A 12,010-nucleotide genomic window follows, 5' to 3' on the forward strand; every position below is an offset into this window, starting at 1 on the left:
AGATAGAAAATAACTAACTTGAATAACCAACACTAACTTACTCAAATAACTTCTAGTAACTATAACTTGAGTAACCAACTAATTTACTCAAATAACTTCTAGTAACTAACTAAATTAATTTTATGTCTAATACTTAGCAATGAAGAAATTTAAGATTTAGATTGGAGTTAATTTTTATTGTTAGGATGATATCGGTAAGGTGAGTTGATTGGCAATTTAGTTGGATATATATAATTAAAGTATAATTTAAATTTCTAGAGCTAATGTTTGGGATTGAATTAGATATTTGATAAATTATAAAACTATAAATGATTATAATTACGTCAATGTAGTTTTACAAGATTTTAATTTGATGGTTAAATTTGGACAATGTTATCCCATCATTTATCTAAGCTTTAGTGACCTAGATGAGACATAAAAAATGTGAAGTTATGCAACACTAATTACCAATAATAGGGGATAAATTATTGCTCATATTATTTTGTAGGATGCTCATCATCAACCTATAGGATGATGAACACACCCTTACTTCAATGAGCACGCCATGCTTACTTTTCTTATCCTCTTTTTTGAATTTTCCTAATAAGTGGGAGTAGGATTGTGTTAGTTTTTAGCATGGTTGTGTTTGATTTTTATGTCTTACACTTCCAATTTCGCAAAAATGTAGAGCACAACCATGGTCAATTTGAGCATGCTCATGCTAATTTTCTTGATATCAAACATCAAGTTCAAACCAAAAACGAGTAGGAAGATGATCAAATTAGACTTTGTGATCTTCATAATAGTTGTATGCATCCTTAGATGTTAGTTAACCAATGGCTTTGGTCTTACTCAAAACAAATTCCCAAAACTCAAGATATGATCAAATTAGTGAGGAAAAACCGAGTTGTTTGAATTAGGTAGCAGTTCATACTTGTAGCTTTGAATTTTAGGCATAGTAAATGACTAAACTAGATTTTTAGTCAACATAGAAGTTATAGATAATTATCTTAATTTTCTAACAAGATAAGAAGCAACTTGATAGAATTGATACAACTCTATATATTATATTCACACTCTATAAAGGTCGTAGTAATGTAGGAGAAAATGTGACTATATGTTATGAAAATCTTAATGAAGAATGAGACGATGCATGATATTATACTTATAATGTGAATGAAGTGACGTCATGGTAATGTTGTGAAATGAAACATATGTTTCCCTAGATTATGTGGGACAGGGCCCACCATGTGATAAAGACGTATGAAAAACCATGTGCTTCACATATATCTCACGTGACATGATATAAGTTGTTTTGAAAGTTGTTGTTGAGCCTAACTAGAAAGGTAATGAATGAGTTCGTGTGGAGCTTTGGCCTTGGGGGTCTTATCTAGTGTAGGATCTCCTTATAGCCCATGTTGATTCCAAGTGTTAGAGTGAACTTGTAAAGCAGGTAACCTTGACTTGCTGCTAGCAGTCTCATCTCAATTGAGAGTGTAGTGTCAAATTATCCATAGTGTGGCAATCCATCGTCTAGATATCCTCCTAAGTTGTTTTTCTTGCAAGTGTTTTGACTAGTTCCAGATGCATTAAGAGAATAAGTAGGCAAGCCTTGCATTCCATAAGCATCTAAAGTTGTATGTGTTGATCTAATAAATGTGATTGACTTACATATATGTATAAGTGTTATCCATGAGTTGATTTCATACCGAGATCATGATGTCAGTTTATATCACTTCTTTCCTTTGTTTGTGTTTGGGTTGATTGCCATTTGCAGGTGAGGTTCAGTTGGATGTTGGTGATGTTGTTGGAAAAGCATAGGCCTTAGTTTTGCTCCTTTACAATTTCCATGGGTTATAGAGTTATGCTATAATGTGACATCGAAGCTTGAGTTTTAATATTTATTGTGTTGGTTTTGCAACATAATTCTTTTGAATTAGTTCTATTTAACAATTTCTATGACTTTCGGAGTGTCAATGATGCTTAAACAATTTATGTTTATATTTGAAGTTTAGAGTTTAAGATGAAACACATATGTGATATTCTTTTGTGGGAGAAAATTTTTAAGGAAATTTTCGTATTCATTCCTTTAATTTACTTCACAATAATAATTATGAATGTATGTCTCTCGAGATAGAAAGGTGTCACATTCAGTCCTTTAGCCCAATTGTGAGACTGATATTCATTTTTTGGCTTAATCACGCTTAAAGTTGTTTGCCCTTCCCTAAGGATGTATTTTGCAAGAATCTATCCCAGGTTTTTCCCCACAAACTCAACGTGTGTTACCAAATGAATTACTTCTATTGGGTTCTTTTTGAATTTGATCTACCATATTCCATATTGAGTTGGTTCTTGGTATAATCATTACTGCAAAACTTTTCCTACTAAGTTTTTTTGTAACTGCATTTTAAGAGCTTTTTAACAACTGATTTACGTGTTTCATGGTATAGAGTAAGAAAGGTTAATCTTAATTATTTAAATTTATGTGAATAATTTTTTTAAAAAAAAGGAAGGCAAAAAATATTTTAATGGAGGTACAAGGGGTGGCAAATTGACCTCAGGGGGTCACTTTTACAAACTTTTTCCGAAACTAGGTCTATTTTGAAAATTACCAAGGGGGTCTATTTTTCAAAGCTTTCCGCCATTACTGTAAGCGAAACATTATGTGACTGGAACAGCATGACATTTCGCCAGTGGGATTGGCGAAACAAGCATGGCATTTCGCCAATGGGATTGGCGAAACAAGCATGGCATTTCGCCATTGAGGTTGGCGAAACAAGCACCCATCACATCACGACAGCAGTGGGTTTCGCTGGTGGTATTAGCGAAATAGGGGTGCGAGTTTCGCGGGTTGACGTGACGCGCATGCAGTGGCCAAACAGGAAAAAATATATACTAAAATTAAAAAGGATTTTAAAAAGGAAAGAAAAAATATATACTAAAATTAAAATATTAACATAATAAATGGGAATTAATTTTCCTGAACATAAATGAAAAGAAAAAATATTAACTCTCATTTATTATATCATGTAATTTATTTTCTTTCCTTTTTAATTACATAATAATCAAATTAATTTTAAATAATTACATAATAAATGAGAGTTAATATTTTTTCTTTCCATTTATGTTCAGGAAAATTAATTCTCATTTATTATGTCAATATTTTAATTTTAGTATACATTTTTTCTTTCCTTTTTAAAATCCTTTTTAATTTTAGTATATATTTTTTCTTGTTTGGCCACTGCATGCGCGCCACGTCAACCCGCGAAACTCTCACCCCTATTTCGCTAATACCACCAGCAAAACCCACTGTTGTCGTGACGTGATGGGTGCCTGTTTCGTCAACTCCAATGACGAAATGTCATGCCTGTTTTGCCAACCCCACTGGCGAAATGCCATGATGTTCCTGCCACGTGATGTTTCGCTTATAGTAATGACGAAAAGCTTTGAAAAACATACCCCCTTGATAATTACTTTCAAAGCAGACCTAGTTTCGAAAAAAAGTTTGTAAAAGTGACCCTAGGGTCAATTTGCCTACAAGGGGTACCAAAACCCATTTGCAAGGGGTTCCCAAGGAAAACAAGGTTACTAGGAATTTAATGTGCATAGACAGTTAAATCCAAAATATTCCAAGAACCAAAGTGACCTTATACAAAAGAAACCACCCTACAAACTCATAAACATCAAATCATAGTATCTATGTTGCATGATATGTGGCTCTATCACACAAGTCGGTATATGAATTTGCGTCCCCTATTATGATGCCAACATACAATCTAAGCTTGAGTATGTATCCCTACTCCACATTTGTATTACTTTTTGAATAGTTGATCATGAATTTTAATTGATCTTCTGATTTGCGTTTCAATTCTTGATTTGACTACCATACCATGGTCAATATTGTATTTTGAATATAGTTTTTTTATTGGATTAATTAACTGATATTATTATTTCTCACAAATATCTAATATACATGAATGTCAGTATGAGAAGATGGGAATTGGAAGTTATTACCTTTTTAGATTTGATTATGGTTATGTGGTTAGTATATATTGTTGTAGTATTTAAATTTTAGATTTTGGAAATTTCATTTATCATTATGAAGTCATTGTGTCAGGTGAATATTACATTTTATTCTCCCTATCCATTAGAGATGGCAATAGGGCGGAGCGGGGATGGGTATTGTCTCCTCAATCCCTGATCCCGACTCCCCTACATATCCTCATACCCGTACCTGATACCTAACGGATTAAAATTTATTATTGGCATCAGGTATCCCCGGCCCGTCCCGTATCCGATTCAAATTAGAAAAATAATTTTTTTGTAAAGAAAATATTAAAAATTTGATGTTAGAAAAAATAAATTGATTGTTAAACATTTATTTTTAACTACTTATATATCAATAAATTTATCATAGCGCATGTGTTTAAAAAAATCGTTAAGAAAAGAATATTAAATTATGTAAAAATTCTAAAATAAAATTAACTAGTAATAAAAATTCTAGGCCTTTTGATTAAATTATGCAAAAATTCTATAATTTTAAGTGGCGGGACGGTCCGGGTTCGGGGTCGGGGTCGGGGCTGATATAGTAATCTCATACCTGTACCCGTACCCGACTTTTGATTATCAGGGAAAACCTGAAACCGAACCCATACCCGGTCAACTCGGATATTATCCGTCAAAGTTATGACGGATTCAAACGGGTACCCACGGGTACGAATTTTCTTGCCATGTCTAGTATCCATCCTATCTTGGTATTGATTGCTATTTGAAATGTAATGAAGTCTATGGACCAAAGAGTAGCCAGAGTTAAACCTTGTGGATTTTGTTGGGTTTTGAAATTTTTGTTTTTTGAAAGTTGACGAGGATTCATGCTGACCTAGAAAATAGTTGACTCTCTGCAACTTGGGTTTGAACTTTGAATATAATAATTTGGTAAAGCCAGCATTTCTACAAAGGAGATAGTGGATGGTTAACTAAATAGATAGTTGTGGTTTTCTTAATCTGATCATTGGGTGATTCATCAAGACATCATCGCCACTTGACTTCGAGAACTAAAACTCCTTTGTTATAGCACGTGTGGCTTATTTGGCTCACACATACTCTTTTTGTATGAATATTGACTGGCTGATATGGAATTTGAAGGGATTGGTAGCTGTTGTGGGAGCCTTATCTCACAATCTTCATGATCTTCATGATCTTCAGGATCGTCAAGGAGCTACTTATCAATTTATGATCAGCCACTATTAGAAAATATACTTTCTACATCGGTTATTTATGACTTTTAACATTGGTTTTTGAACCGATGTTGAAAGTACCGACGTTGATAGTATTATCATTAACATCGGTTTTTAAAAAAATCGATGCTAACGTAAAATTATCAACATCGGTTATATAAATAACCGATGTTGCTAATATGAATTACACCCAAAAATGTATATTAATGTTGAAAGTTAACATCGGTTTTCTATAAAAAAAAACCGATGTTAACGAATGTGTTAATGTTGACAGTTAACATTTGTTTTCTGTAAAAAAAAACCAATGTTAACGAATGTGTTAATGTTGACAGTTAACATCGGTTTTCTAAAAAAACCGATGTTAACGTAAGTTAACATCGATTTTCTATAAAAAAAAACCGATGTTAACGAATGTGTTAATATTGACAGTTAACATCGGTTTTTTGAAAAAACCGATGTTAACGAATGTGTTAATGTTGACAGTTAACATCGGTTTTTCCAAAAAGCCGATGTTGTTTTCAGGAATTTTTTTTAAATAATGTCTCTGTTTTTACAAAAAAACCAAAATTTAACCTGTAAATTTAAAATTAGACCACACAGCACACAACATATATCATTTGCATTCTGCTTTCAAATAGGTTTTAGCAAAAAACTAGCTATCAACAAAGGTTATTCAATGTTAAAATGAAACAACAATTGTAAAAAATGTAATGCAAAATATGTAAACTAATTAAGTAACCTAAAGTTACATAGTTGCCTAACATCCAATGTTTGATTTCTAACTTTTAGATAATACTGTGCCCACTGGATGCGAAGCGCCTTGAATCTCTCTGCTTCCAATGGTCTAACTTCATTAAAATACTGCATGATCAAATAAAAAAATAAATTAATAATGTAAGAATGGAATCAGCTTTTTGAAATTATACACTATTTACTCCATGATATTAACATATAACACATAAGTCACACTCCAAAAAGAATTGAATTCATGAAATAACTTCTGAATTTTAAAAGCTCAGAAGCCAAGCGTAACAAGTAAATTTCATTGAAGAAACCCAAGTAGGGATTTCTTCTTACATGTTATAGGCTCATCACTGCTGTTGGAAAATCATTCAAGTTGCCAAAGATTCAAAGTGGTTTCCAATAGTTAAATTTATCAACGAACCAACACATCCATTAAAATTAAAATTAAAAATAGCATGTGAAAAACTGAACGACAGCATGTAATGTAAATTCTTCTTATGTTGCACCAAACACGTTAAGCTAGCACCATTAGCCCAAAACAAAATAAAGCAATCACCAAAAGCTATATAGACAAGATATCTTTAACAGCAAACAATCACTCATTCCTAACAGTTTGATGCATCAAATTCTTTTGCAATTGAACTGCAACAACACGAAAATTTTCACACACATGAAGACAACCCCAAAATAATCCACTTGGGGCACTTGATGGGGAGAAAAGGTATTCAACCCAACACACACTGCTAAATGTAAAACAAAAAGGCACAGAACAATTTTTCAACATTTTTTCAGTAAGCAGAAGCAGTTGGATTTGACATCAAATATAAATGTAGCTACCAAAGAAAACAAATAATAGGAACACAATCAATTTTTTGGAATAATAAAACATCAAAGTTACCTGATTTTGCACTGCCTTTGTCGTCCTCCAGAACTCCTTTTTCATGACAAATTTGTGAAGCAACAGAGCATATAAAATAAAGGGAAGAAAGATAGTAGAGAGCAAATAAACAAGATACCCACTAGCCATAATTATGGGATCCAAGGGAAGGATGAAGATTTTGTCGCAGGAGTGTGGTCTACACTTGTTGCAAGAGACAAAGCCATCTTTCTCGAAATCTTATCTTTTTTTCTTGGATTTAGTGTGCTTGTGGACAATGGGGGTTGGAGGGTGGGGGTTTGGGGTGCTTCTGGAGTGGCTTATTCTGTCTTGGCTACTCAACTCGTCAAATTCACGCTCCTCTTGAATCTGCAGTATAAAATAACAATAATAATGATGTTAGAAATGATAGAAAGAAAGACATTATAATAAGAGAATGGAAGAAGGAACTCACGGGTGAATTGAGGGGAGTGGCGAGAAGGGAGAAGAGAAGAAGAAGCCATTTAGAAGGGATTTAGGAGATATGAAATGGGTAAAAGCAAAAAATATAACTTTCGCTTATAATATTAATGAGACAATTGTTAATCAATGTCTATCTTAAGAGTATTGATTAAAGAAGTAAAACAAAAAATATTTTTTTTAATAAAATGGGTAAAAGCAAACTCTTTTATAGTTTTTAAATGTGTTTTCATATGAATTTTAATGAGATTTCTTCTTTTTAATTTTTTAATTAGTGTCATTAGGACAAAAATTATCAAGACCTTAATAATGATAGACAACAAAAATTAAAAATGGAAATATTAAGTTTTTTTTTTGGATAAAAAAACTTTATTACGAGATTGCGAGAGTAAAAAAGTTTATTACAAGATCAAAGTACTATGTTGGCTATATAGTAAAAAAAATGTTCTATATCTATATTAGCTATAAATGACCAGAAGTTTGGGAGCCCTCTGCCTCTCTCAAACAAAGCCCGCTTAGAGACCCCCTTGGCCCCTTATCTAAAAGTATTGTGTACCTTCCATTCATTTCTAAAATTCTCATTCAGTTCTCATAATTCAAGTGTACATTCTCTGGATATAAAAATAACTCTTACCCTTAATAACAAAGAGTTCTATATATTCTAAAATTTCATTCAATGGTTTGTTAACTATTGTGCAAACATATTCGAAACAACTAAATTCTCATTCAGTTCTCATTCATGTGTCCACTACCCACTGTATCAATTTTGGGATAAATCACTCAATGCCACTATTTGGTATTGTTAACTATTGTGCAAACATATTCAATAAAAGAATTGATGAATGGGAAAGGGGAAAACTGTAAAAGCCTAACTGCAAGGAAGGTGCAGGATACCAAGCACAAAATCAATCCAGCTCCGGCGTGACCCATCGACGCAACCCCGATGCCGCTCTTCGCGATGCCGTACACCGCTCCCATACCTGAAAAAAAAAATGACATACAGTTTCAGATAAAACGACGCCGGTTTCGGGAATTGTAAAAAAAAAAAAAAACCTCTTTGAAAAGGGGAGAACCTGAAGAAACATCGGAAGGAGAGAACTCCAAAACCGGCTTTTCAAAACACCTAGGAATAAAAATAAATAAATAAATATAGTGAAAACGCATTTTGAAAAGGGGAGAAGGAAGGAACCCTAGGAATCATTAATAAGTGATGAAGAGAAGAGAAGGATCCCATTTGCCTTGAATTTTGATTTGAGTTTGGGTGGGTTTAATGTAAAGTAATTTATACATATAATTTATTTTTCGCAACGTTGCGTTGTTTCAAGGCGACAATGTTTTTCTCTTACGCGGGGAATTTGATTTTGGAAATGCCTAGTACAACTACAGCCCATGCCCTTTTCACTCCTTGCTAGATTATTGCCGATAATTATTACATTAATTAGTAATTACTCCCTCATCTCAAATTAAAAAAAGAATTAATTTATTTTATTTTATATTTAGTATTATTATCTTTAAAATTTCTTTCATTTTATTAAAATATTAATTTCAATGATTTTTTCTTATCCTTATAATGAGTTTAAATGAAAGATAAATTGAAAAAAAAACTTATTTTTAATTATAATTAAATAACTTTCTTAATGAATGTCATATTTTTGTCTATATTTGAGACAATAAAATAAAATATTATAAAGGTTTAATTTTCCATTTAATTTTTATAGAAACAATAATCTCCTGTGGCTTTTGATGAAATCATCTTCTCTTTCAATATTTATTATTTAAAATATTTCATTCTTAGTCCTTAATATAGTTTTTTTTTGTTACTTTTGTACTTCTAATTCTTTAAAATCATCCACGGCTTTTTAAAATTAACAAAGATTAAATTAGGGGAGTTCATAATTGAATCAAATAATCTCTAAACTGTAAAATCGACCCAACAAAATTGAAAATTATAAAACAAAAAATCTAAAAAATTAGTTTCAAAAACACAATGTATATTTTTTACATAATATGGATTTCCAAATTTAGTTTCAAAAACCCAAACAAACGATATATTTTTTGTAAAAAAAAATTATGATGTCATCCAATTATAACACAATGTATATTAAAATTGTTGAATTTTATTATAAATACTTTAACATTCATATTAATTATGATTCGATGAAATCTTTTGTGTATACATTTTTAAATTATTTTTAAATTTTAAAAAAATATATTCACTATCTCTTTTTTAAAAAGAAATATTTATCTTTCAAATTATATATAGTTTTTTTTTATTTTCAAATTAACTAATATCAAACAATTTATAAAAATATGTGTTATATTTAAATGATAATCATGAAATAATAAAATTAAAATTACGAAATTCATTTTAAAAATTTAGTTTAATTTTTAAATGCTTACCTTTTGAATTTATTATTGTTTATTAATTATTATATTTTTTTAATTAAAATATAATTAATAACGCAGTATATGATTTTTTTTAAATATATAAATAATTAAAAAAAAGTTTATATTCGTCGTTTTGGCCGTAGTCCATGCCTCAAGCTTTCCGAGCGTAGACGTGTTGCAGGTTTTTGTGATTGAAAAAGAAAAGATATTGTTTTCCAAATTAATTTACTAATATGATAAAAAAATACTAATTAATAGTAAGGAATTACAAAATGAGGCATAATTTAATATTTTTGTTACTCTACGTCTCTACTCATAATTTAATATTAGTGACGGGGGCATGAGAGGTAATGCTTAAAAATCTAAATGATTTTTTATAAAGTAAATTTTTTAAAAATTGTTTTAGAAATATATTTGCGTATTTTTTTAATTAATATAAAATAATTTAATATAATTATTTATTTATTTTTACTTTCTTTTACGTTCATTCAAACAAGTAATATTAATATTTCCACTTATTTTTCTTTTTTTCTATTTGCCTAAACAACACTTTTTTCAACTATATTTATCTTTAATTTTTATTTGTTTTCTTTCATTCCTTTTAATTTTTTTATCTTTATTAATCTAAACAATTGGTAAACCACATTTGCACAGTAAAATCTATGTTGTAAAAATTAAATTAGAATGTTCTTAATATTCCTTTTCGTAAAAAAAATTGTCCTCACCAAAGTCATGAAACCCCTTGCAACCTCATTTTTTTTTTGTTTAATTCCAATTTGAAGTCGTGAGTTTATCCATGATTTATTTATTTCTTTTTCGCATTTTTCTTACTTTTTATTAGTAAATAAATATTTTATCCTTAATATTAAAATAATCATATTAAATAAATTTTTATTTTAATAATACTTATTTCAAAAAAGAAAGAAATCCCAACATATTCTACAACCTCTATTTCAAACATATTAAAAAAAAGGAAAACTAAAAAGTCACAGGCCCATCTACCAACGATTTCTAAAAAAATTAGATTTCATAATAAAGTCAAAGAAATTTTCACGACTTTTAAAAAACACCAAAAATAAAAAATGAAAAAACTCTAAAGTCGTAAATGGTATCTACGACTTACCCTTGACTTGATAATTTTTCGAAATGTAACTCCATTTTGGAATTTCGGAAAATAATTGTCCTTTCTTGAAAAAAAAAAAAGCCAAACTTATCGTTGTTAACAGTAATGTTAACTAACTCTACAGTAATGTGAATTTCAACTTAATAATTATAAGATCAGGAAAAGAAATAAGCTGACCATAGTTTTGATTTTTTTTTTAATATCGTAGCATTGGATTTTATATTATTTATTAATTAAGATTGGTAGTATATGCGTGCAAGTGCAAAACTGATTGTATTATGTAATGTAGTATACTGCTCAATAGAAAGATAGATAAAAGAGTTTATTAATCCAGAGCCAAAGTCATATCTCAACTTGAGAGAAATAAAAAATGTAAGAGGTAAACTTGTCGGTTTTTTTTTATTAAGAGTAGGCAATTTTTTTTCAAAATTACCCAATAGGGATATATTTCAAAAAATTTCCTAATCAAGGGTACGGTAAGTTGTACATGACAATTATAACTCTTAAGTGAAAGTCGAACACCAATTTATGATAATTTTGTCGTCTATCAAATTCTATTGTGTTGTTTCTTTGTATTTTTTTATTGGAATATTGTTGTGTCATATTTTTTTATTTTTTGATGAATGATTCTTTGTAGTGAATATATGGATTAAAATATTATTTTTTTCGATGATGTCGGATTAAAATATATTATTTTTTGATGATGCTTCATAGTGGCTTTAGAAACATGTTTGATGATAACCAAAATAATTTTTATCATCTCAATCAATTAGATGAAATATTCTAGATTAATCAAATAAAATGGTTGAAGATAAAATGCTTAAAGATCCTACATATGAACTTGATTACCTGACTTTTCAAATCATTTCATATCTAATGAGGTATGTTGATTAGTTGTCGATTGATTTTATATTTGTGTATGTGTGTGTTGCTTAAGTGAAAAAAAAATATTTTGTTTTTAGATTTTTAAAAATCGAGACAATTTGTTGGGTTGGGTTTGAGATTTGGGAAAGAGTCTTGGATTTGTTCTTGTCATTCATAGGTTAGGGAATGGGGAAAATCTATGTTGTAGTGAGTTGTAAAAATGAAGGAATGTACAAGTAATACAAGGATAAGTTAGTCTGCAAGAACATTGGAACTAGAAAATGTGGTTGTCCGTTTAAATTAAAGGGGAGAATTTGCCGAAGAGGTTGGTTGAAAACT

At 30.0% G+C, this 12,010-nt stretch overlaps 1 non-coding gene across 1 annotated transcript; it reads right to left on the reverse strand.

Moving 5' to 3' along the window:
• Positions 1–6,226: 6,226 nt before the first annotated feature.
• Positions 6,227–6,317, reverse strand: LOC114407924. The gene has a single exon (XR_003665734.1). It is a non-coding gene; the product is annotated as a small nucleolar RNA R24 (small nucleolar RNA).
• Between the last annotated feature and the right edge of the window lie 5,693 nt (positions 6,318–12,010).

This window comes from Glycine soja, chromosome 3, assembly GCF_004193775.1.
Source record: "Glycine soja cultivar W05 chromosome 3, ASM419377v2, whole genome shotgun sequence".
In the NCBI taxonomy this organism is placed as follows: Eukaryota; Viridiplantae; Streptophyta; class Magnoliopsida; order Fabales; family Fabaceae; genus Glycine; species Glycine soja.